General features: G+C 48.0%; 1 protein-coding gene across 2 annotated transcripts in view; it reads right to left on the reverse strand.

The window, feature by feature from the left end:
* Positions 1-17,262, reverse strand: part of LOC144144530 (uncharacterized) — a 321,359-nt gene extending 304,097 nt beyond the window's left edge. Inside the window, exon 1 of one of the 2 annotated variants that reach the window (XM_077676021.1) lies at positions 16,692-17,262. The gene's annotated coding sequence lies outside the window, so the exon portion shown is untranslated. The remainder of the gene's footprint in view (positions 1-16,691) is intronic. The other variant, XM_077676025.1, reaches the window with a different exon arrangement.
* Between the last annotated feature and the right edge of the window lie 5,602 nt (positions 17,263-22,864).

Below are 22,864 nucleotides of genomic sequence, written 5' to 3' on the forward strand. Positions count from 1 at the left end.
CGGTATTGGTTTTGTAGCTGCGTGCAACCGTCGCGTCCTGCTCACTCGTTCTAATTAGCATTAGGCCACGGTTGAAGTGCTGGTGCACGGAGACAACAGAAGACTAACATGGCGACCGCCCGCTTGAGATGATTACCTCAGATGGGGCGTTTATTGTGGACGTGGTAGTATACAAGGAACGGAACGCCATCTCACAAGTGGTGTTAAGTAGTTCTAAATCCTCCCTTTTGCAACCCGGATGGGCAACGGTACTACCATGGAGGTTCGTCCACTTCTTTAGATCATGCCTAGGGAGTACATTTTTTGCTATAGGTACTTTTCAGGGCACATTACTTGATTAAAACTCCATTTCCGGCTAGTTTGCGTTTACAGTGCAGGTCAACCTTCGTAAAGCTGGCTTCTCTTCGTTACAAACATGCTTGCAGTGAAGCATCCTCAACAAGTAGCTCATAATAGGGCGGCGTACGGCGAGAAAACGTGGCACAGAAAAATGTAAGTTCGGCCCACTGGTGCGGGGACGAAGTAAACTCGTGATTCTTACAGTATGTGTACTTCTTGTTATTCTCCCGACTTCGTATAATGTCATACCCCCCTCCCCCTTATTTTTTTCCCGCGTTTAACTCGACCGTTTAAAACGCGTCAATTCCTTGCGAAGGGCACGCTTGATAGTCACTCTCAGGAATCAAGGAAAACGAATGGATCGTGAGCATTGCAAGACATATGACCGCAAGAAAATGTTATGATATAATAAATGTCCGTTTCTTTTCTTACGCCGAAGATAGCCGGCATTTTCTTGCGTTGTTCGTCAGTTGAGCTAGCTCTGAGGCAAAGCCCACTTTCTCGCGCAAGCTTTCTAGCTCTCAATTCAGTGTATATCTTGCAAAAAAAAACTGTCCAATTTACAACTATGACGACTCAATCATTGCACCGAGTTTCATTTAATTAGTTCACAGTGGAGTTGCAGAGATTCAGAATTCCCGTCTACTGTAAATACGTGGGCTTCTACGGAACTTGAATATGGTTACTGTGAACGGCTGTACCTCGGGCTTTACCCAAATTACCCCGGAATAAACTGTATGTCTGCGAGAGGTACAGGGAACGCTACCCTGCACCTCCACCAGATGTCACGCAGTGAAGGACGAAGCAAGGTACTTGCAGAAATAACGTTTATTAGACCGAACTTGTTTCCCGCGATAACAAAAACGTCGAAAAACAGTCAACAGAGTGGTGCACACAGTGGAGCGTCGCCGAATCAAATGCCGTGGTGTTTGCTGTATACGTGCATTTATCTCGGATAGCTCTCTGTTCCAGAAATATCCGGATACATCGGGATGGTTGTCGATCAAACAGGAACAGTGCAGGTTCGGGATAAAAAAGTTGCCCCTTTTTCCTATCAAAGAAGATTTCCGGGAGCATATATAATACGACAGAAAGAACAAATGTGCACGCCTAGCTTGAAACAAGAGATAAGATAAGCACTACGGTATGAAAAACTATATGATTAAACAATTGGTCGCCATCCCGCCCCGCGAAAGTGGATGTCCAGCAAAGCTGTTGTAAACCACTGCAAGGGGTGATGCAGGAGGGTATGAAATGTCTGCGTCAGGGGTATTCCGGGGTAAACAAATGCCACGTGACGCGGTTTGACCAATAGCCGCTGTCGGCGGCATCCAAAAATGAGAGAAAAGAGTGCAGATACTCTGAAACATGATCTAGTGGTTCTAGGTATAGCCACTGCCGCATATGCCGCCTTGAGAGGTGGCAACAGGAAGCTCCTGGCGACGGCACGCGAGCGCAACGGGCTCCGGAGGGTGCTGTCGAGAGGGCTGATCAAGCGGTTTCTAGCGCGGCCGCAAAGTCACAGCATAATGTTCAACAGCGAACCAACGGAAAGTCCAACTATATACAGGCTAGCGCGCCTTCCCATTCTTAGAAATTTCTAAGCATCCCCGTAATTTTTTCTCGGAGTTGTTGGCAAAGACCGCAGCCCGAAGTCAGTCGTCAAAATCGCAGCCACTTATACGTTGTCAGAAACGGATCCATGCATTTAGAAGCACAGTCAGAGGCAGCGATTGGGGAGATCACGAAGCCCGCCCGATTTTCGCCTCGTCTTTCTCCGTCTCCGTTGCCACCACGGGGCAGAATCAGCGGCCGGGCACATATAGTGCAAAGTCCGGGAGCCGTTATGGCGTTTTTTCCCCCTTCGAACTGAGTCAAATCCACATAAAGCGAATTAAAAAAAAAAAGTAAAAGTTTGTTACCGGACCTAAATGCAACGCTGTCAAAGGCATTATATGACATGTTTTGCATGTCAGATATAGGGGAAGTTTATGGTCACAAATAATTAACAATTAGGCGGTTAATTTGAGCAATATTGGGACGATGAGTTCGGATTCGGCTCGTACTGAATTGAAACACACAAGTTTATGCGGCATTTTTAAGGAAATTTTATTTAAATTGCCTTTCAACATATTTTTGGCGGAAAAGGCATTAATGGACAGCTAGGCGTTGTTGGGACCGGGAAGGCCGACCCGAGTCGAGCGGCCGTCGCCTCCGACATACGTTTGGTAGCGTGGTGTGAAGCGAGCGGCCAGCCGCTGTTGCAGCCGTGAAGAAGTCCAGAAGCCGTAGGCTAACGTAACTGTTTACTTCATAGCGAGAGGTGAGCCGAAGCCAAAGAACAACGCCCCGACGGGCAAGTTACATTACAGGACTCGAGCACATGTAGTGACAGCATTGATTCACTGCTCAAACAGGAATGGGTTATAGCGCATGCGGGGTCGTGTTTATACCCAAAAGCGTCAACGGTCAAAACAAGCATTCCCTCTAGATTGTGCACACGCCACGAACGTCACAGACACAACACTCTTTCCAGAGTTCGTGAGCAGTCGGTAGTAGCGGCGCACGCTGAGCCCGAGAGAGTGGAGAGAGGAGGACTCCGCTGCGGGCTTCCGTGTCCTTGGGCAAATCTCGGCGCGCCTCGCCGGCAACTGCCGAAGTTTGAAACGCGCCGAAAGCGAAGCGTCTGACCCGGGCTTGTCGAGACGTGAAAACATGAGTCACGGACACGGTGGCGCTTCTTTGAAAGGCGCATGTAGTGGAGGCTTCGCCGCACAGCCGAGGAGTATTGAAACGAAGCCCAACGGCGGGCTCAATCGTAACAGCGTCAAGAACAGTAGAACTACGCATGAAGAGAAGGTGAGTCCTCTCGGCAGCATTAGAAGCTCTTTTCGAATTCTCCCGCAAGATAATTTTTGGACACGCCTTAAGACTCTCACGAAGTAAACAAGCCCTTCATTGCCTTGTAATGAACTTCCAAAACACTTTACCAGAAGTCTGCTCACACCATCTTCTTCGTGCCCGCATAAAGGAGGGGGATATTGGCCAGCGGTTGTGGGTGGCGGATATTTAGTTAGGTGCTAAAATAGTAAATGTGGGTGCAAAAAAATATAACCAGAGTTACTCCGTAGGGACAAGGGATACGACATGAAATTTTTGTTTCACATCTCTCCGTTTCATTTAGTCCACTTCTTCTTCCGTTCACTTTGTCGCTAGCGTATGGGGACAACTCTTTCGCCGATTTCCTAATTCCCGCCTGAATTCGTTATAAGCCATTTACGAAAAGGAAAAAAAATCTGAAAACACCCTCGGAACAATCCGAATTTTCTATCCAAAAGCAAATTCCCATTGTGGTAATGGATTTCGCTCATTTTGATCCGTGAAACAGAAGAATGTGGCTCATTTTCGATACGAACTACGATCTGCGTACATGTTTGCTGGGCATTATCCATTTTCTTGGGACCTGTTTTTTAGGGGAAAGTTGCCGAGTTTTTTTCTGTCACTGCAGTTTTATCTGACTTAGTTTCGGTTTGTGGATTTGGCTCATTTCGAAACAAAATGCCTCAGTTGCACGGGTCAACCTAGGGCGCATAGCCCACGACAGAAATATCGTAGTGGTCGGTGCCGGGTACAGAGCAAGAAGCACCTGTGTATGACGAGTTGGGGTTTTTAAACGGACGACACGAACAAACCGGGCAGGCTGCAGCGGCGGGAACGTTCAGGTGATGAGGCTCCGCGAGTGATTGCATAGGTCACGCCTCAGGGCGGGACGTACTACGCGGTAAGCATAGCATCGAATCGTGGCAACAGTTCTTTCTGCTGTACCACCACGTCGAAATGGAGCCCATAGCAAAACGAGGGACCCTGTTGGGGACGTAGGTAGGTCGTCGCGTATATCTTTTGGGGAACATGGCGCAGGGAGCAACTGTCCACTTCTTTCACGAAACCTGGTTAATTATATAGAGAATCTAGGCAAAACAGTGTAAAAAAAAGACAATGAGAGAGAAAGATACACCGCAGGGACTGCGCTGAACTATCAACTGGCTTTATTTTGAAAGAGCGATGGAATATATAGCCGTCCAACCTAAGGTTTATCTGCGCATGCGTAGAAAATTTGCATGCGTAGGCTGCGGCACAAATCATCGGCGACCTTTTGTTGAATGTGCAGAAGAAGGGGTAGTCTGTCAAATTCCTTTAGCGTGCGGAAAAGTGCACGTTGGCCAAACTGGGAGATGCGTCAACGATATATGCTAAGGGAGCACGCGAACAATGTAAAGAATGCGCGGGAGGTGAAAGATGCTGAGGGCTTCCTGGAAAGCCACTGTTTGAATTGCAAGGACTGTTTGCCAGAATTACAACACACTTCCGTCATTGGAAAATACAAATCACGGCTCTCACGTGAAATTATCGAATCAGAACGGATCCTATATAACGCTTGGTGAGGCATGCGTCAGCATGGCTTCTATCACCCTGCTGAGAAAGAAAGAAATTTTCTAAGCATGCGCAGATAAACCTTAGATTGGACGGCTATATATTTAGTCTCTTTTTCAAAATAAAACCAGTTGATAGTTCAGCGCAGTCCCTGTCGTGTATCTTTCTCTCTCCTTGTCTTATTTTGGGCTGTTTTGCCTAGATTACGTATACCAACACGCCCAGTTTTACACGTTAATTATGTAGAGAAATTTGTGAGCCCTGAAGGTGGGGAGAGTTACTACAAGGAAAAATTTGAATTTGAATTTACACAGCAGCCTTTGCAAAAAAATTCGCCCTTGAAAAAAAAAAATCACGCCATATCCACGGAATGAATGATGATAAGTGGGGCGAAGCTCGAGAGAGGGGGAGATCATCGGTAACCGTAACTCTCCCGTGAAAGTTCGCCCATTACATCATTAAGAAAGACGTAAGACTGTGTGCGTACATTGTACAAATCAACTTTTATTTTCGGAGTCAATGCTCCCAGGCCCAGACCTGGTGAAAGACCCCGCGCCATCGAGGACTACCCCGCACCTCCACCACAATTTGTCACGTAGGATGGGACACAACGGTAAAGAAAGAACTTTTATTTAGGGCGAACTTGTGCCCGAACAAGACGAGAGGAAACGAGCAAAGGTCCTTGCGTCTCGTTCGATCTCCGAGAACGACTGCCTGCGTTCGTGGCGTGATCTCTTGCGTGATCTCCCCCTCGCAGTGCACGTGCGCTCGCGCCTCCGTTGGCGAACACAGACAAGCTCGCGCTCCCGGTGCCGAGTTTGCGCTGCCGGTTGCAGCCGGTTCTTGCGCGTGCAACGCGGCCCACTTTGCGACATCTCCGAAAGCATGCGGCGGTCACGTACCACGAGACACAAGGGATGGACAGACCCATGTCTTTAGGAGCTTCGCCCCTAAAAAATGCCGTGGTCCAGGATTCGCAGGCGGATTGAAAGGGAAAAGGTGGTGGAGAAAAGTTCGCCCCACGTTTCTCCCAAAGCTCCAAGTGCACTAAAGACTGCTCGCGTACGTGTGTGACGTGCGAAAGCAAGTGCGTAGAGGTATACGTATACGTTCAGGTCGCACCAATGGGATTTGATGAACCGGCACTGGCCAAATACCTTTGAGTGGGTATTCCAGTATTGTGGATTGGCAAGTTGGGGTCACAGACAAGCGGAAATTCCACGTGAATAACCCAGCTTAGCGAAATACGACGCTGGTTTCTCGGAACCTAAGACAACAGCTTGGTCGCGTGCCGGGACAGGTTGAGAGGGCACGCGTGCTGGCGTCGGTCCGTGCTCACACCGAAGGTGATAGCCGCGGAATGGCGGTGCAAGGTCAGACTCCGGGCTTCTCCTCCAGGGTGGAGAAGGGAGGCGGCGACAGGCACCCCAGCAGCAGCAGCAGGCAAAGGGTGCGAGCTGGAGCGGACGCCGCGTTGCGTGCGGCAACACAAGACGAGCCTCCTGGGCCGCGCTGCTCGCGCGCGCGACAGCCAGCGGCCTGGTCGGCGGCGGCGGCGGCGGCGGGCGCCTTCAAAGAGTCCATTGTGGGCCGCTGCTCATTCGGAACGGATCGAGGCATCGTCGGCGGCGCCCACAGAGGCGGCGGCCCGCACAAAGGCGCCGCGCGCGCGAAAGTGAGTTTTCAAAGAGCGCTGCCGATGCATCACGCGGCCCTGACAAGTGGCCGCACCGGCGGCCCAAATCGGGACGTCTTCTGCCGCCGGCCGGCCGAAGAAGAGCAGGCGCAATTGCGGGACGCATCATCGTCGCCAGCCATCCGAAACGGGTTCGGTCCCAGGTCCCCCGCGCTCGGGGTCGGCCGCTGCAGCTCCCACACCGTATTCATATCGGCTGCTGGTGTACACTGCACGCGGTGCTGTGCATGCGCGACAAGGAAGGGGGCAGCCTCTTACGTCAGGGTCCAGCAACGCGAGCGCTGTGTGAACGGAGACCAGAAGGACCGCACCGGTGGCCGCACAGGAAAAGAGCATGCGTCACTTGATGGGCATATTGATCTCGGGAACCCAGCGAATGCTCCTCGATATGATTCCGCCTGCATTCAAAGCGACGCGGTGCGATGGCGCCAGTGTATACCTCGCTTGGGTGGGTTCAAACAGTCAAAGAAAGGGTCGACCGAGGTTTGATTGATTGAATAAACTTTTTAATAAGCGAGCGTTGGGCGCCCATGGCGGAGCATTCACCCCTGGCTTTATTTGGCTGTCTGGCCCAGCTTCATCAAGTCTTGCTATGAGATGTCCGCGGAAGTCAGCTCAACATGCAGTTGGGACTCGTCGCAATTTACGCAAAAGCGGAGGACAGATTAAACCATTCTCCACGAACCTGTCAGTCGTTGTGTGGTGTGCGCATATTTGCTAACAGTTTAAGCGTGGTCGCCTGAAATTTTTTTGTGAAGAGTGTACGAGCCTATTACGGAACAACCAATGAAGTTCGGGAGCAGCCTGAGTGATGCATAATCTTTGCGCAGGGGTGTTTGTTAAGCCGCCATTTTTTTTAATCATAAGCCACGGCGTCCTGCTTCTGTATTAAATGCAGACACGTTGCACTTTGCTCACAGAAAAGTTTCAGTGGCCCCGAAATGTCATCGGGCTGGCCATAGGGTACACTACCCGGCAGTTACCCCTGCCGTGCACTCTGCATGTGAATTTTGAACTATAGCTGCTCCATGGCTGTTGAGTGCTCGGGATGTGATGTTTTGTCGGTGTGATCTGTTCAGCAAGTGAACCGGAAAAACTCGAAGAATTCAAGTTGCCCGAACAAATTTTGTGCAATGTTCGGCGAATCCTCCACTGTTACGTAAGCAACGTTACACAAGGCTAACAGACACCATATATGTTCAGTACGCACAAGTGTTCAGATGGAACCGCGCCCATTTGGAGGGCCGGGAAGAACAACTGAAAGGGAAGCCACGGGCGGGAGCAAAGTTCCGACCTGTTAAAATTAAAGAGAGGACAACATGAAAAGGGTGATGGCTCTTGGGATTTCAGGGCATTGATTGACGTTGAGGAAGATGGCTAGCGAATAACGTTTGAAAGGATTTACGATCCATCAAGATTTTACCCGAGCATTCTTCTTGTAAATTAAAAATTGTGTGCGCCAAGATGGTTCCAAACAACCTCACGATTGATTGGAATGCTAATGTCACAGCTATAAATGTGTAGCCGTATCCTATACAAACTTGAGAATGAGTAAGAATTCTGAAGTGGAGTCGTGACTTTCAAGAAATATACAATTTAGAAGTTTATTTAGAAGAAATGTGGATGCGGTTCCTTAGTCCAGCAGCCCAAGTGATAACTTGACGGTCTGTTTTCTCTAAACCAGCCCAGGACAGGGCCATTCTAGTCATATTCATTAATTTGCTTATCTCGGGAAGAAGAGGAGGAACTTAGGTGGGAGGGCTAGGTTGCGAGCACACTCGTTGATCATATTGGTCGGGGTGTTTGATTGAGAGAAAAAAAGCCTGACGATTATGATATTTCCTAATGGGAAATTTGTGTTCAGTGTGAACTGCAGTCTTCTCGGTCAAGGCGCATAGCTGCTATGTCTCAGGAAGTGATCGCGTGATCAGCGAACGCACGGCCGCGCGCGCTACTCTGCCGTTATCGCGCAGCGCGTCGGCGCCGCCGAGCATGTTGTTGCAAATGGTGTTTGAACCTCCCGCGCAAATGTCACATGGTTCGTATGGGCCACGCAACGTGGACGACCGCGAGGGACCCAAAGGACCAATGAACCTGCAGCACACAGCAACGTTACTATAAAGTTTTTATAGCCACGTGCAGCAACGTTTTTTTTTTTTTTTTTTTTTTTTTTTTAACAGGTGGCACGCAGCGGATGCTGGGCTTGTGTGCATTTTGTGAACTTGAAAGAACAAGACGCTTGCATTCATTAATGCCTGGTTTTGCGTTTCCTTTCCCGAGTGCCACTAGACTAAGAGGGTGGTTTTCAGACACGTGTCTGGCGCGGGTTCGGAAACTGCCCGCCCCCTCACACTTTAGGAGGAGTGTCTCGCGAAGCCTCGGCAAACCGCCCTCCCCATAACAACTTCGCGACACTGTCCTCCGTTTTCTTTCAGTCTTCGGTCTTCCCATCGTTCGCATGGTTACACTGTCGTTGCCGTCGCCGCCGCCAAACCACAGTAGTGGCCACCAAAGTGCTGCGCACTAATCATGTGCATTCTGCAGGGTATTCCGTTGGATATATTGATTGATTGTAAGGTTTAACGCGCCGACGCAATGCAGGCGAGGGGGCGCGCCATAGCGGAGGGCTCCGGATTAATTTCGACCACCTGGGGATCTTTAACGTGCATCGAAATCTCGAACACACGGGAATTTTTGCTTTTCGCCTCCATCAGAAAAGCTGCCGCCACGGCCAGGAATCGAACCCGCGTCCTTGTGTTCGGCAGCACAACGCCTTAGTCTTCTGTTGGATATAGGCGGAGTACACGTGTGGTGTAAGAGAAAGTGTTGGTGTGGGTTCTGCGGACAGTGATTTCTTCGTGTTTGAAAATATTGTTACGAGGATAGAAGAGGGAACACAATGTATTCACACTACTCCCAGTATTTACTGTAGATAGCAAAGCAAGCCGGAATCTGATGTGGTCCTCGTCTTCCTTCCCGAGCACCAAAAACGCCCCTCGTCGTCGTCGTCGTCATTCACGACACCGACGGGTAACCATATATATATTCACCAGCAAGCTTGCGCCCTGTCTTCCCAGGCTCTTGAAGACGCTTTGGACACACCGCCCCTGGCCACAATCCACGACATCACCCACCATTACCGCGCCACCCCCCACCCAATCCCTTCAGCCCCGTCATCCCACAGAAAATAGCGAAAGCGTGATGACAGTGTCGCCGTCACTGACTATAACACACAACTCAGACCGGAAAGGTTCTTTTTTAAATTGCGTGAGAAATATTTTAGCAATGCGCCTTCAGATGTTGATAAAATCATAGCTGAAAGTTTGTGTAGAGTCATGTTTGAACGTTGTAGAACAAGAAAGCTAAAAACAATATGATGGGAGCCAGCCGACAGATCACGCGGCGACCCCAAACGCCAGCTAGTTCGTTTCGGTTTCGATGCACTACCTGGTGATATACTCGGCCAGATACTTGTGCGATCTTTGTACAGTACTGGGGGCGTATATTTACTTTTATTTTGACCCTCTGCATGTTTCTGCTGCTCTAAAAAGCACGAAAATGCTGATTTTCACTATTTTCTAGTGTCCGCAACGTCTTCCCTGGCTGCCAGTAGATGGCACCACTCGTCCACACTTGGGACGGTGCCGCAATGCGAGAAGGCGTGTGAGAGCTGGCACGAGCGGCTGGGTCGACCAACATTCGCGCGGCCTGAGAAGGACAATGTTTTAGGGACGAAGCACCTTAGGACCTCGCTTTGTCCGGGGCTTGGCGTCCGCGTACAGTGTTGCGCATGCGCGAGGAGCATTGTATTGGATTTGATTGGTTTAGTTGGGATTAAATTGAATTGTATCGAATTGGAATCGTATATACTGTACAAACGCGTTGTCACTCGTTTACATGCGCCAGTGGGCAATGCCACGGGTGATTTACGGTAAGAACGATCCCCACTGCTTCGCCCACTCGTCATGATTCACTTCGTGGAAATGCGTGAATTTTTTTTTTCTTCAACAAAGCGTGTTCCACGAAGAAACATTTTACTTGGAGGCCCGGTGCAGCAAAGTACGTGGGGAGTAAGGGAGGCGGGGTGCAAACAGAGGCTGCAACAGCCACTGTTTGCGTCATGTAATCGCTGCGAGGGAAATGACGAAGGAAAATTCGTCGTTTCGTTAGCGATTTCTCAACAATTAGGGCAACTTTCGGCACAGAATCAAAAGTCAAAGTCAGGCTTTCGTTTGAAACCGACTCGCTGGTTGCCTGGTGTTCCTTTAAGTGGGTTCCTTAAGTGGTGGCCTGGTGTTCCTTGCTGGTGTTCCTTTAATTGGGACGCAAGTGATGATCTGATCTTTGGTAGTGACAGCTGCCAGGTGGTGCAAAAGGCGAGGGAAGGGGGGGGGGGGGGGGGGGGGGGTTGAGGACTTGCTGTGTCGTTTGCCATATTTGGTGCGCTAGGCTACGAGCCAGATTTCAGCCTGAATTAAGTTCGGGATGCATATTCTAGGACAAATGCCGAACTTTAACTTGCTGCCAGGGGTGAGAAAGAGGTTTACTGCTATAGTTTAGGGAACGGTGATGCTAAGATCTTTAAGAAGTCGGAGATGGCAGCGCTAGGGATGTCCTTTAATCCGCTCAGAAATACAAGACTCAGAGGGCGATTGATGGGTGTGAACATGGGGAGGTTAAGAGTTTGCTTGATCGAGTGCTTTGCGGATTCACGTAACCTTAGGCTAGTCTAAGGTTAATAGCATAGGTGATTCTCAAGATGAGTAGCGCACGAATTAGTCGGGTAAGTTCCTATTCCCTCATAGGTGTCCGCTAAAGATGCAGCGGAGCGTATGGGAGACTTGATTAAAGGCTTCGGTGAGATGAGCGATTGTTTTGTTTCTGCGAGTGTTGGCCTCGATGAACTCGAGACGAAGTGCCAAATTTAAGAGTGACAGGCTTTAACTCTGCCTGTTTCAGGAATCGGAATATGCAAATCAAAAATGAAATTGTTCCCAAGTTGTTTTTGCGTTTTGAAAACCAGGGAATTGCCTACAAGGAACTTGTGTTCGCAGAATAAGCTGTTAATGGAGCATCTTACCAGGGGGGTCCTTGAAGGACTCGAAAGGAGTGCCACTCACTTAGGAAACCAAAATCCTTCCTGTGGTTTTGATCACATTGCCGGCGTCACTGTTGTGTCCTTCCCGTGCCATTATCTATTCCTTCGTTTGCAGAAGACTGTGCCACACCCAGATAAAAGCTCCCCATTTGTATCGAAGCGTGCGCTTTAGTTTACCGGTACTCACACTCCTTATTCCCAACCTTCCCCACGCCCAGAAAACATGCCGTGGGTGTGCTGAGTGCGGCGGGTACATTGTTTAGAGAGACGAAGAACGCAGAAGGGGACAGGGTTCAAAATTCCGGGCAGCGTTTATCGCCCGTGTGATGAAGATAATGCATGCAAGCTAATCGCAGGCTTAACGATAACACTGGAGCGAGGCATTAAAGAGCACAGCATAGATCACGTTGGCTTTCCGATGGAATACCGACGCAACCAAGCGCCGAGTGTGTGGGGGCCTGGCTCCTGTCACCGTGAGACAACCACGCGCCGCGCGGGCTTCTTTTGAAGAGACCGCCCCTTTCCCTTATCCTCGGACTTCCCGCGAGACTTCGCCACTGGAGGCGCTGGGGCAGGTTAGGGAAGCAGTATAAATACTTGGGTATCTGGCTATAAACTACAGAAAATGCTACCTAAATGTCCGTGAAGAACGCCTCAAACTGAAAAGGCAAAAGGCAGTGATAATGAAAAATCCAGCACTTTGGGGTATATAAGTTAGAGGTAGTACTTTAGAAAGCTGTAATATGTGCTCACGTTTTCGAATGACGTACTATGCGTAAATTCAGTCATAATGTCGGTACTGGAAGTTATTCAGAAGGCAATCGGCCGGTTAGCACTGGGAGCTCACAGCAAGACAACGAATGACGAAGTGTTTTGTAATACCGGCTGGGCTTCTATTGAAGCCAGGGAAGCGCAAAGCAAAATACGTTTTGAATAGAGGCCTACAAATTTAGATGATAAGTGGGAAACTATAGAATGCACGGGTACGTGTGCCTTAGAAGTGTCAATGCCATATAAGAAGCCGTAAAGCAGGCGATTGACTATAAAATTACGGAGGCAAACGGTCAATCTGGGGCAGTTATAAAGAAAGTGAAGGAAACAGATATACGCTTATGTTGGCGGAAAGGATAGAAAAGAAAGGATCACTGGGAGTCTATAAAGAACGAAATTAATAAAGTACAAACGAGAACTTTTACGATAACACTTAAGGGAAGCTCGAACTGGCTTGAGGACAAGAACCTATATGAGAAATATTCGCCCCAGGATGAGGCATGCGTAGGCTGTGGAAGAGATAACGAAACAATCAACCAGATATAATAGAATGCCAGACTATCCAGCCGGCTAGAAGTGTGGGGGAGCACTTTTTTTGGAGGATGGAGGAGGGGGGGGGGGGGGGGGGTTCACTGGGCTTCCCCGTTGAGGGAAGCATTGACTGGGGTCTGCACTGGATATTAGGAAAAATCGATTAGAGCATTGGCGGAAAAAAGCAGAGAAGGAGTCGATCAAGGGTTGATTGATTGTGGGCTTTAACGCATCGACGCAACACGGGCGATGAGGCGCACCGTAGTGGATGGCTCCGGATTAATTTTGACCACCTGGGGATCTTTAACGTGCGCCGAAATCTCTAACACACGGGTGTTCTCGCTTTTCGCTCCCATCAGAAAAGCAGCCGTCGCGCCAGCATCACTCAGGACAAAACGAAATCGAAATGCTAGTCGAAGGTTAAAGGGAAATATAAGCTGGAATAGGTAATTGGCCTACATAGGCGAGATGGTGCATGCCGTCACTGCTATCTAAAGGAGAGGTCATTACCCATCACCATCACCCTCATCAACAACTCAATAAAATGCTTTTCACTCACTCACTCAACAACAACCACAATAGATCGGTTGACGGCGGGCCTGTGTGGTAGTAGCAAGCTTTGTCCTACCACTTCGAAAGCATTCGTTTGATGCTGCAGGTGTAACTGAACCGCACAATTGCATCGGCTAAATACAGGGCTCCGCCAAAAAGCTAGCTTTGGCCGCACAGTAGGGGTCGGAAGACGGAATATTCGCTTGAGAAGATAGGACTTGTTCATATTGGAATTGTTAAGCGAAGTTTCAGTCAAACATATGATGTATTCAGAGTCGTAATTATTCCTAAAGAACTCTTCTCTTTTCGTTCGAAGTCGTCTGACATTTTGGTAATACAGCCCAACTTTCCGTGATCCGCCCTGAGGCTTTTGGGGGGATATCAGGCTGTTCGAAATGACTTGAAGGTGACAAACGTCCGTAAAAGGGCGGAACGCTCAGCCAATGCCACACTTCAGACTTGCTAACGATCCCAAGAAGTTCCCTGCCCAGGGCAACGTCGAAAGAGCTGTGCGTGCGGTATTTGTACACTGTAAAAAATTTTTGCTCGAAAAAACAGAAATTTTCTGGCAGCTGTCCTGCCAGAAATTTTCTGTAAAGTTATGTTTTCTGTTTTTCATGTTTCTGTTATTTTACAAGCACTTTCTGTTTCTCACTACAGAGAAATTATGTCAATTCCCTGTTTTCGGTTTTTCATGTTTCTGTTATTTTACAAGCATTTTCTGTTTCTCGCTACAGAAAATTTATGTCAATTGCCTGTTTTCGGTTTTTAGTTTCCTGCTTTTTCATAAAATTTTTCTGTTTTTTAAGGTTCTGTTTTCCTTTACAGAAAATCTGTGAACCTCCTGTTTTTCACTGGCAGCTTTTTTATAGACTATTTGTGTTGTGCATACATCAATTTTTCTTAACAAAATTATAATAATGTAGTTTCACGTTTCTGGGTAAATTGTTTTGCTCATTTAACAGGTTAGGGTAAATAGTTTTGCTCTGACTTATTTTGACGTCAATCTCTGCCAAAATAAGTCAAAGCAAAAGTATTCAGCACCTTGACACAATTTCGGTTATGGTCCATCATAAAATACATTTCTTGTTACTTTTCACATCTTGAATGTACTGCAGTTGAATCCGCCGCTTTATGCTTCATGGGTGAGAACAATCGTGCTTTGAAAATAAAACATCACCCTGTATCATATTGTTTGAAACTGCCAACACAATTACTGGTGTACAGTGCATAGCAGAAAGTGACCACTCAGGCATACAAGAAAGCAGGGTGAAAGTATGATTGATATTATTTATTTTTCTGCCAAACTTAAGGCTGTTGCTACCAAGAATAAACTCAGTTACAAACAACGTATCAACAATCTCAAATATGAGGATCTATGAGTATGAAAACAAAATCACAATTCATGATATCGTGGCACAGTGAAGTAAAGGAGACTTTCAGTGACAGAGGGGTTGTTAGACTAGGAAGCTAGATCACCTTTTTTTCAACTTTCAGTAATGCCCACAAACACGCCACTGAGGCAAAACAAACTGTTTACAGAACGTAATCAGTGACATTAAACTGGGGACACCTTTCCTACAGTGACATTAAGCTACAAAATGTTCACACCTCGTATTACTACAGTACAATACTACTACGGTGAGAGCTCCGATAGGACTAGGAACACATTTTTTTCTACTTCCAAAAAAAGAACATTAATAAAATAAAATCAGACATTTTTCCTGCTTTCTGGATGCAGAAAGATGCAACATAACGCAAATACCACGGTAATGAAAAATGAGGAGGAAGTGTTGTGAGACTAGGAACAAAACATCTTTTCTACATTAATGAAATCACAAAAAAGCAGAGAACATTTCAATGTCAATTCATACATAGCAAAGTAACCAAGGATGCGGCACGTTTGGTGCAAGGCGCTTCCATCAGACATCTTCACTGCTGCTCAGGGAAATTGCAGAGGGGGGCCTAGTAGATTTCGTGGACTTCTACCAGAGTGATCAGGGGTGCACCTTTGGAAACAGGAAATGCTGCTGTTGCTTTGACTTCTCCACCTTTGCTCCCATGTCCGGATTGATGGCTGCAATAACCATGCAACAAGAATAGCATACGTTCCGCATATAAAATACATGTGCACCAACAAAACAATATCGTTTGCAGGTTTTATGTATGGCATCAAGCTGTAATAATAGCTGCCAGTTGTTTGAAATCAAGTGTTAAGCTAGACTCAGGTGTTTGATAGCTGCATTCCGTTTTCGTATGCTACTGAGGCGATCCAGACGCACTGGCAAGAAATATATATATATAGCTGACTACCAACATTGCAAGGGGGTGAATAAATACACTTCACTGTATTTCTTCACTACCCGCTTCACAGTACACAGCGGGAGCAGTCAACCTTGATTTTTTCCCAAACGGCCAAACTGCTCCCGCTCACTGAGTAGCCAGTCAGTGTTAAATACTAATCACTAATAATAAAAAAGAAAAAACTCATTAATGCGAGCGTCACTATGTAGGCACGGCACAACGCTCTCCTCCCACGAGGCGACGTATCGTTAGGCTACGGGGCGAGCACTTCATAACAATCTATTTCCATCCAACAAGCCAACAAACAGCAGTGCAGGCACGAAAAAGTGAGGCATAAATAGGAACTAGGCGCAGCATCCACACGACGTAGTGAAAATTTAGTACTCACCCTGGGAAGATGAAAAATTGAAGAAAGAAGCCCGCCGCTGTATCGTTGTGCTGGTACCTACACGGCGGCCATTTGCAAAGGGCCGCATTTCAATATTGCCGGACCGCAACAAAATGACGCCGGCCGGGCGCTGTTCGACGGTTAAATAAATTCTTGTTAAACATTAAAAAAATTATTCATATTATATTCTATTTTATGCAAATGAATAGTAGAATATTTTCACGATTTCATGCCTGTTATTGGTCAAGACGAGGAAATAACAGAAAATCTGTGTTTTTTTTGTTAACAGGTTTCTGTTTACTAACCATCACAGAAAACTTCTGTACGGCAACAGACATTGTATGTAAAAACTCTGTAAATTTACAGATATTTTTTACAGTGTAGTTTTTAGTCTAGTGCATGTTACTGTCTTGTCACCTATGAACTCCGTCAGAAGCTCTCGCACGTCAGACGCACTAGTATGAGGAGCGAGGCGAGAAACGAAAAGGCCTGTTGCGGCCAGTTCTTTAGGCACGACCTTGAGTTGGCAATTCTTTGCCGTACCAATTGTAGCCGGCGGTCTTAATTCGGGACTGGCTCACCGGTTTACTGGAGGGTCGCAGCGTTCTCCTTGATCGCTCGTGGTAGGCGCTGACAATCGGAAGGCTTGGGCATAGCGAGGATGTCAGCAAAGTTCTGTAATGGGGCATGGTCGACAAGGCGCAAGGGAGGAACATCCGTCGAGCCCACCACACACTCCCGCAAGTCACGTATTTCTACGCGCAAAGACACGTTTTCCACTCCCAGTTGTCTTAACTCGGATGCGACAGCGCCTATCTGAGTTGCCATCGCCTGCAGCAGCAAGATAACGCTCGCAGTAGAAGTACTTCTTCAGGCAAGGCTCACCAGCTCGGAAGAGAGCGCCGATAGCTCGGTGGGCGTGTCTCCGGTGCCATTTGCAGAAGCGAGCAGCACACTAGACGGATCCGGTCGCCTCAGACACTTAAGAATTTGCGGCTGCTTGTCCCTGTCTGCATTAGGAAGTTGTATTCCTTAGCCTAGATGTTGAAGCACTTGCAGTGGAACGGCTGTGTGCAGCATGAAAGAGTAAAGAAATCGGGGTTTCTTCACTAACTGCGAATCAGTCTCGGGAATGTTCACCTGCTTCCGTGGCTTTTATGTGAAAGGAACGGGTGGCTGGGGAGGTTTTGGGAACAAGATTCTTGACAGGGATAATATTTAGGGGTAGGGGGCGTTTGTATGCCCTGAATGTGTGTAGCTCGATGTGGCGGCCGCTAGGAGAACCGGTACCGGACAAAGTTCCGCCAATCTTTTTAAACACTTGGCTGGATATAGCGTGACATGTTAAGTTGCAAACAATGCGACCGCATAATCAAGGTCCAAATCACGTGTAAATCACGTGGCTGCAAAAATTGAGGGAGGGCAGAACTCCGAGACACACGTGATCGCGAACAATGGCGGGGCAAGGTGTGTTTTTCCCAATTGGGACCACAAGTCAGAAAAGCTCTAAACAAGTTATTACTGAGTTTTAGCGCCCGTATTCGCCACGAGATCGACATGTACAGTTGGCGGCAGCGTCGCGCTGCTAGTGTGATTGATTGATTGAAAACACGTTTATTCCATTTTCTTGCGCTTGAGCGCTGCTATGGATAGATGGGTCGGTAGGGGATTGGTAGGGAAGGGGAAAGTGGGAAAGGATAATGCCGCCATTCACTGCGTCAGCGGCCTGAACGCATGCTGCTAGTGTGGATGCTCCGCTGAGCGGGCCGGGAGAGTGCGCGCTGTGGACGCGCTTAGTGCCTTGCTCGCGCCGTATGTGCGAACGAAAAGCGCAGACAAGAGTGGTATGCTGCGGTTCCGCAACGTTCAATTTATAACATGGAAGCGGCAAGCTTTTAATAGTACGCCAAAAAAGCGGCGACCCATCGGGAATCTCAGAACCGCCGCAATAATGACAATGAACTTGTACGCCGTGGCTCGTAGCAAGCTCGATCTTTGCAGACTATATGGCTTTTAGCCTTCAATAAAATCATAAATAGAAACAGATCAGGAAGCCCCTATCTCTGGAAACCAGTTTACAACAGCAGTTTCAATAACTTTGACTGGTATCATGACGCATTCTTGCATATGTGGGATGCCCTAGAATGGTAACACCACTTAACTGCCCCGACATTTTTTTCTAAGAGCTTACGATATTTTTTGTGCGCTCGAGAGGCAACATAAAAATTGATTGATTGTGGGGGTTTAACATGAGGCGCGCCGTAGTGGAGGGCTCCGGATTAATTTTGACCACCTTGGGATCTTTATCGTGCGCCGAAATCTCGTACACACGGGCGTTTTTGCTTTTCGCCTCCATCAGAAAAGCGGCCGCCGCGGCCGGGAATCGAATCCGCGACCTCGTGCTCAGTAGCGCAACGCCTTAGCCACTGAGTCACCGCGGCGGGTGCAACATAAAAATCAGAATTCTAACCCGCGCAGAAATAAACGCGACCGTGCTACCAGGTCTTTTGTGTGTAGCTTTAGTTAAACGACATTTTAGCGACTCTGAAGGCAGGTTTGATGAATAACGGTGTCGGTTCGCTTATTTAAGGCTTTCGTTGAAAGTGAGCGTGCGAATTAAATTGCTAACGCGCGCAGTACAATCAACATCTGATGTTTAGCTAGACTTGCAAAGTGACAAGCAGGTTGACAGTGTGTAAACAGCTTCTGGGGCCTCCGAGTGAGCAGAGATTTTCTAAGTCTGCTCTGTTGACCATTTGCGTTCCTTCTAAAATCTAAGAGGTACGTAGAACAGCGAGATGTGTTTGCATTCTTGTGTAATGTCGCTTACGAACCATAAAGATGGGAAATGAAGTTGCCCTGTTGCAGATGCAGTAGAACGTTCCTTTTTATTTCTCGTTACAAAACAGCGCGACGGGTTCCCGGTAACTAATTTGTCTTGTAAACTGAAGCTCGCTTTTGTCTCGGCATTTAATTCGTGAGGGTCGGTGAAAAAAGGCACGAATAAAAGTTTTCTGTGAACTTCGTTTCTTTTTTTTTTTTTTTTTTGGGGGGGGGGGGGGGGCAGGGGTTCTGCTAACGTTTCAAGTGCAGCGAGAAGAGAACGCATGTAACACGAAGAGCCAAACACTTGCAATTAAAGTGCGCTATAGGCGTCGTTTTCGGTAGCGGTGAAAAAGCAGTATACTTCAACAAGTTGACGCCAGTATTTTCAAAACTGATTAACCCCCCTTTTGGCCCGAGATTGTCCAGGAATTGTGGCTCGCCTTTTTCAAAGTTGTATTGAAAGCGAGCATTGTGGAAAAACTAAAAGAATCCAGCGAGTCATGGCACACACCCTCCGCACATTTGGGCAACAACGTGCATTATATTACGCGATTTTTTCTCCTTCTTTAAACTTAGGTCCACCTTACGAGGTTAAGACGTGACCATATTATGCGTTTGGTTATGCTGAGTGAACCACGTTTTTGGACAAGGTAATTCATGTCGGGATTTGAAAATGAGATATATAAAATGATACACGAAATGCCACAGGGCAGGCGCAAACTCACAACTGCTTAATTCTACCGAGAAATCCCCCCCCCCCCCCCCCCCGAAATACTCTTGCGCGTCCACAGAAACGTCTTTTAAATAATTTGTAAAATTAGCAACACAGCAAAAGCAACGTCTGTCCAAAAAATGGTACTTATTTTCGAAAAGGTACGGGAAGAATTGGATAACACAGGCGCTTGTAGGTGTAAAATACGTGCCCGGTAACACATGGGCGATAGCGCACGGGTCGTGCGCGTTGTAATTGTTTTTGTTTGTTTCTTCTTTCTATAAGGACACAGCGCAATTTTACAAGGGTGTGGCAAATACACGGGTATGCACAGGTCTTGTCGCTTCTTACGCGTTCAGCGTGTATTAAGCTTTTATCCTTTAAATAACCACCACGCCAACTTCAAAAAGCACCCTTTGACGTTCCAGAAACGGCAGACAACTGCACTCGTCAATAAGAAAAGTGAAATTGTCGAAGCAATGTTTAAAACACGTTTCACTCTTAAGCGGTGACCACGGCGAAGATATCATAATTAAACCAGCGCATTGACCGGCCACGGCCGCTGATTATTGCATCTTTAGAGGAAATGCTGAAGTAGAGGTAACAATGTCATTGCTTACTGCAAAACAAGTACACATATTGGTTGTTTTATCGTGTGCAGCACGCGTCTTGCGCCGCGCGCAACGTCAACGAGCAGACGACGCGAGAGAGCCATTTACACGGAGCGGTTCGTCCCGCCGCCGCCATGGGCCGACTGTGTTCGATCTCGGGGCAAATAGTCCATGTTTTACGTGCGTACCGTGTTGACCGGGACCGGTCTGGGCATTTCTGCACTAGTTTCGATAGGGTGGATTAGTTCCGCGGCCGACCCTCGCCATGCCCGCGCATTCGTTAAGGTGGTCCCGGTCAACACGGTAACTAGCGTCACTAAATAAGCTTTTCTTTATTCACTAAAACAAGCATTTATTTAGTGACGCTAACGGTAACCGCGGAGCAGACAGAGCATGCGCAGGGCTAAAACTCTAGTGCTCAAACTCAGAGAACTTCAGCGCTCCGTGTCCGTACGCTCAGTCTGTTCCTTGTGTACCGTGTTGACCGGGACCGGACTGCGCCTGCGCGCGCAGAGTTTTAGCACTCTACCGTAACTCTGTGAAAAATGAAAACTGCCTGGTAAGGGTTCCTTCCTACTAAGACGGCAAATTTCTTAATAGAAAAAATAGTACGCACCAGTTTAGTTTGAAAAGCGAGAGCATGAATGAATAGGGGATTCCTAATGAAAAAACCTGATCAAAAGCAGCGAAAAGAAGCAACAGAAATAAGAAAAGCATGTAAATAAACATTCGGAGATTTTTGGATCTAGTACATGGTACAGACGTGATCAAATTAAAAAAAAAACTGTAGGTTAGGTTGGCGAAATTGAAAATAAAAAAGACGACAGAAAATGCCTAACAAAGCAACAAAACCTGAGTTTCATTAAGGCTGTTTCGACAAACAATCGTTCGATAAAACGGTGTTTGGGGAAAGAAAGAGCACGGGGAAACAATAAATTTGTGCGTAACCTTGAACGCGAAAAATACAGAGAAATGTGTGAATGTAGACATCCAGGTTGTTTAGGACATGCCAAGTTTGGTTTGGATAGCACTTCTTTGTAACGGTAACGCTTTGCCGTTATCACTGCCATGAACACGGGGGAAGCCTGCGGGGGTTCTCAAGTTTCTTGACCCGTCCTTACCTCCCCTTTCTACCCCCATCCCTCCTAACGCTCTTCCCACGTGCATTGGAGATTACTGGAGCTGATAGGATTTCCCAGTGGAACGAACTAAGCCGGATAAACAAGCCAAACCACTCGTGCGAGACGACAAGCAGCGAAGCCGGATGAACAACGACCTCCGACGACATGCTCTTGCCACGCCAGGTCGACACAACGCAGGCTGAAGCTGGGGAGCTTTCGTCAGCGTGAGTGGACTCCCGAGGGGTCTTTACTAACCCCCTCCAAGCAAACACGCCGAGTCGAGCTTTGTACAGGAAATTGGCTCGGGGACAACAACAAGGGAGACGGAGTCGCGAAGGCAGGTCGTACCGTGCAAATCGATGATGACCCCGGAGAGGCGCGCTGGGGAGAGGGGCGAACCCTTTTGTGCCCTTTACGTGGAAGTCGGGGCGCACCTGCGCTTGGGCGATGCTGCTGGGCTAGTTGCGTGCAGCAGGTGGGAAGCTCGGATAAGTCTGCATTGCAACTAAGGGAAGTTACCGGGATAACATTGTAACTCTTTGCACCTGGCATAAAATTTCTGAAGAGAGCTTGCGAAAGTTTTTTGTAAACACGTGTACTGCGGGCGCCTGGCGCAAGCGACACGAGCAGGAAGGTGAATTCGGTGTAACGATGCGCAATGAACGCCTTGTTGTCGCGGTTCACTGAGGTAGGGACGTGTTTCAGCTGCATTGCACGGGACTGCTCGAAAGAGGAGGCACGCCTGCTATGCAGCAAGGCGGTCATGTTCGGGCGGCCACCACAAACTCTCGCGAGCGCGAGGCTTACTTCGCTTTCTCAGGTTTGAAGTCAACAGCAAAGCTTCTTGGTTCGAAGACTGGTGTCTGTTTTCAGCTTCCAGATGCGATTAGTCCTGTTCTTGTCCCCTCCGCCGCCGCCCCGGTGGCGGTGTCCCTTGTGAAGGACGTGCGTTTCGTGAGCCGCGCTTCCCCACCTCTTTCCTTCCTTTCTCTGTCTCTATCCTTTTCTCTCCTCCCTGGGTTGAGCCAAGACATGTCCCAGCTGAGCCCAATAACGTCCCCAGCGTCCTCCCTTCCCTTTTCATTCCTAAAGCCCGTTTTCTTTTGAGTCCGACAAGTCGGATCCGACATGTCGGATCCGACTTGTCGGCCCGACACGCGAGTCTGAGTCGGGCGGCCGTTTTCTTTTGCATTTGGGAGCCGGACGCCGCCATCAGTGTCGGGCCAAATGCGTCACTTGAATCGAATATTGTGATTGGTTCGTCCGACCTTATAGTACTTTTTGTTTACGCTCAAACAGCTATTGTGGTCATTTGAGAAAATTTGAGTTTATTTCCCTCAGCATGGCGCGAATGTTGATCTCACTAGACTTAATCAGCCTGCAGCCGTAACGTCTATGTAGACGCAAGCGCATTGGAGAGCTTCCCATAAACCAGTGCATGCCCGGCGATGCTGCAGCTTGGCTCGGGCAGGGTCACTCTGGCT

This window comes from Haemaphysalis longicornis, unplaced genomic scaffold, assembly GCF_048455015.1.
Source record: "Haemaphysalis longicornis isolate Haplotype H1 unplaced genomic scaffold, Haemaphysalis longicornis Haplotype H1 scaffold_7, whole genome shotgun sequence".
Taxonomy (NCBI): domain Eukaryota; kingdom Metazoa; phylum Arthropoda; class Arachnida; order Ixodida; family Ixodidae; genus Haemaphysalis; species Haemaphysalis longicornis.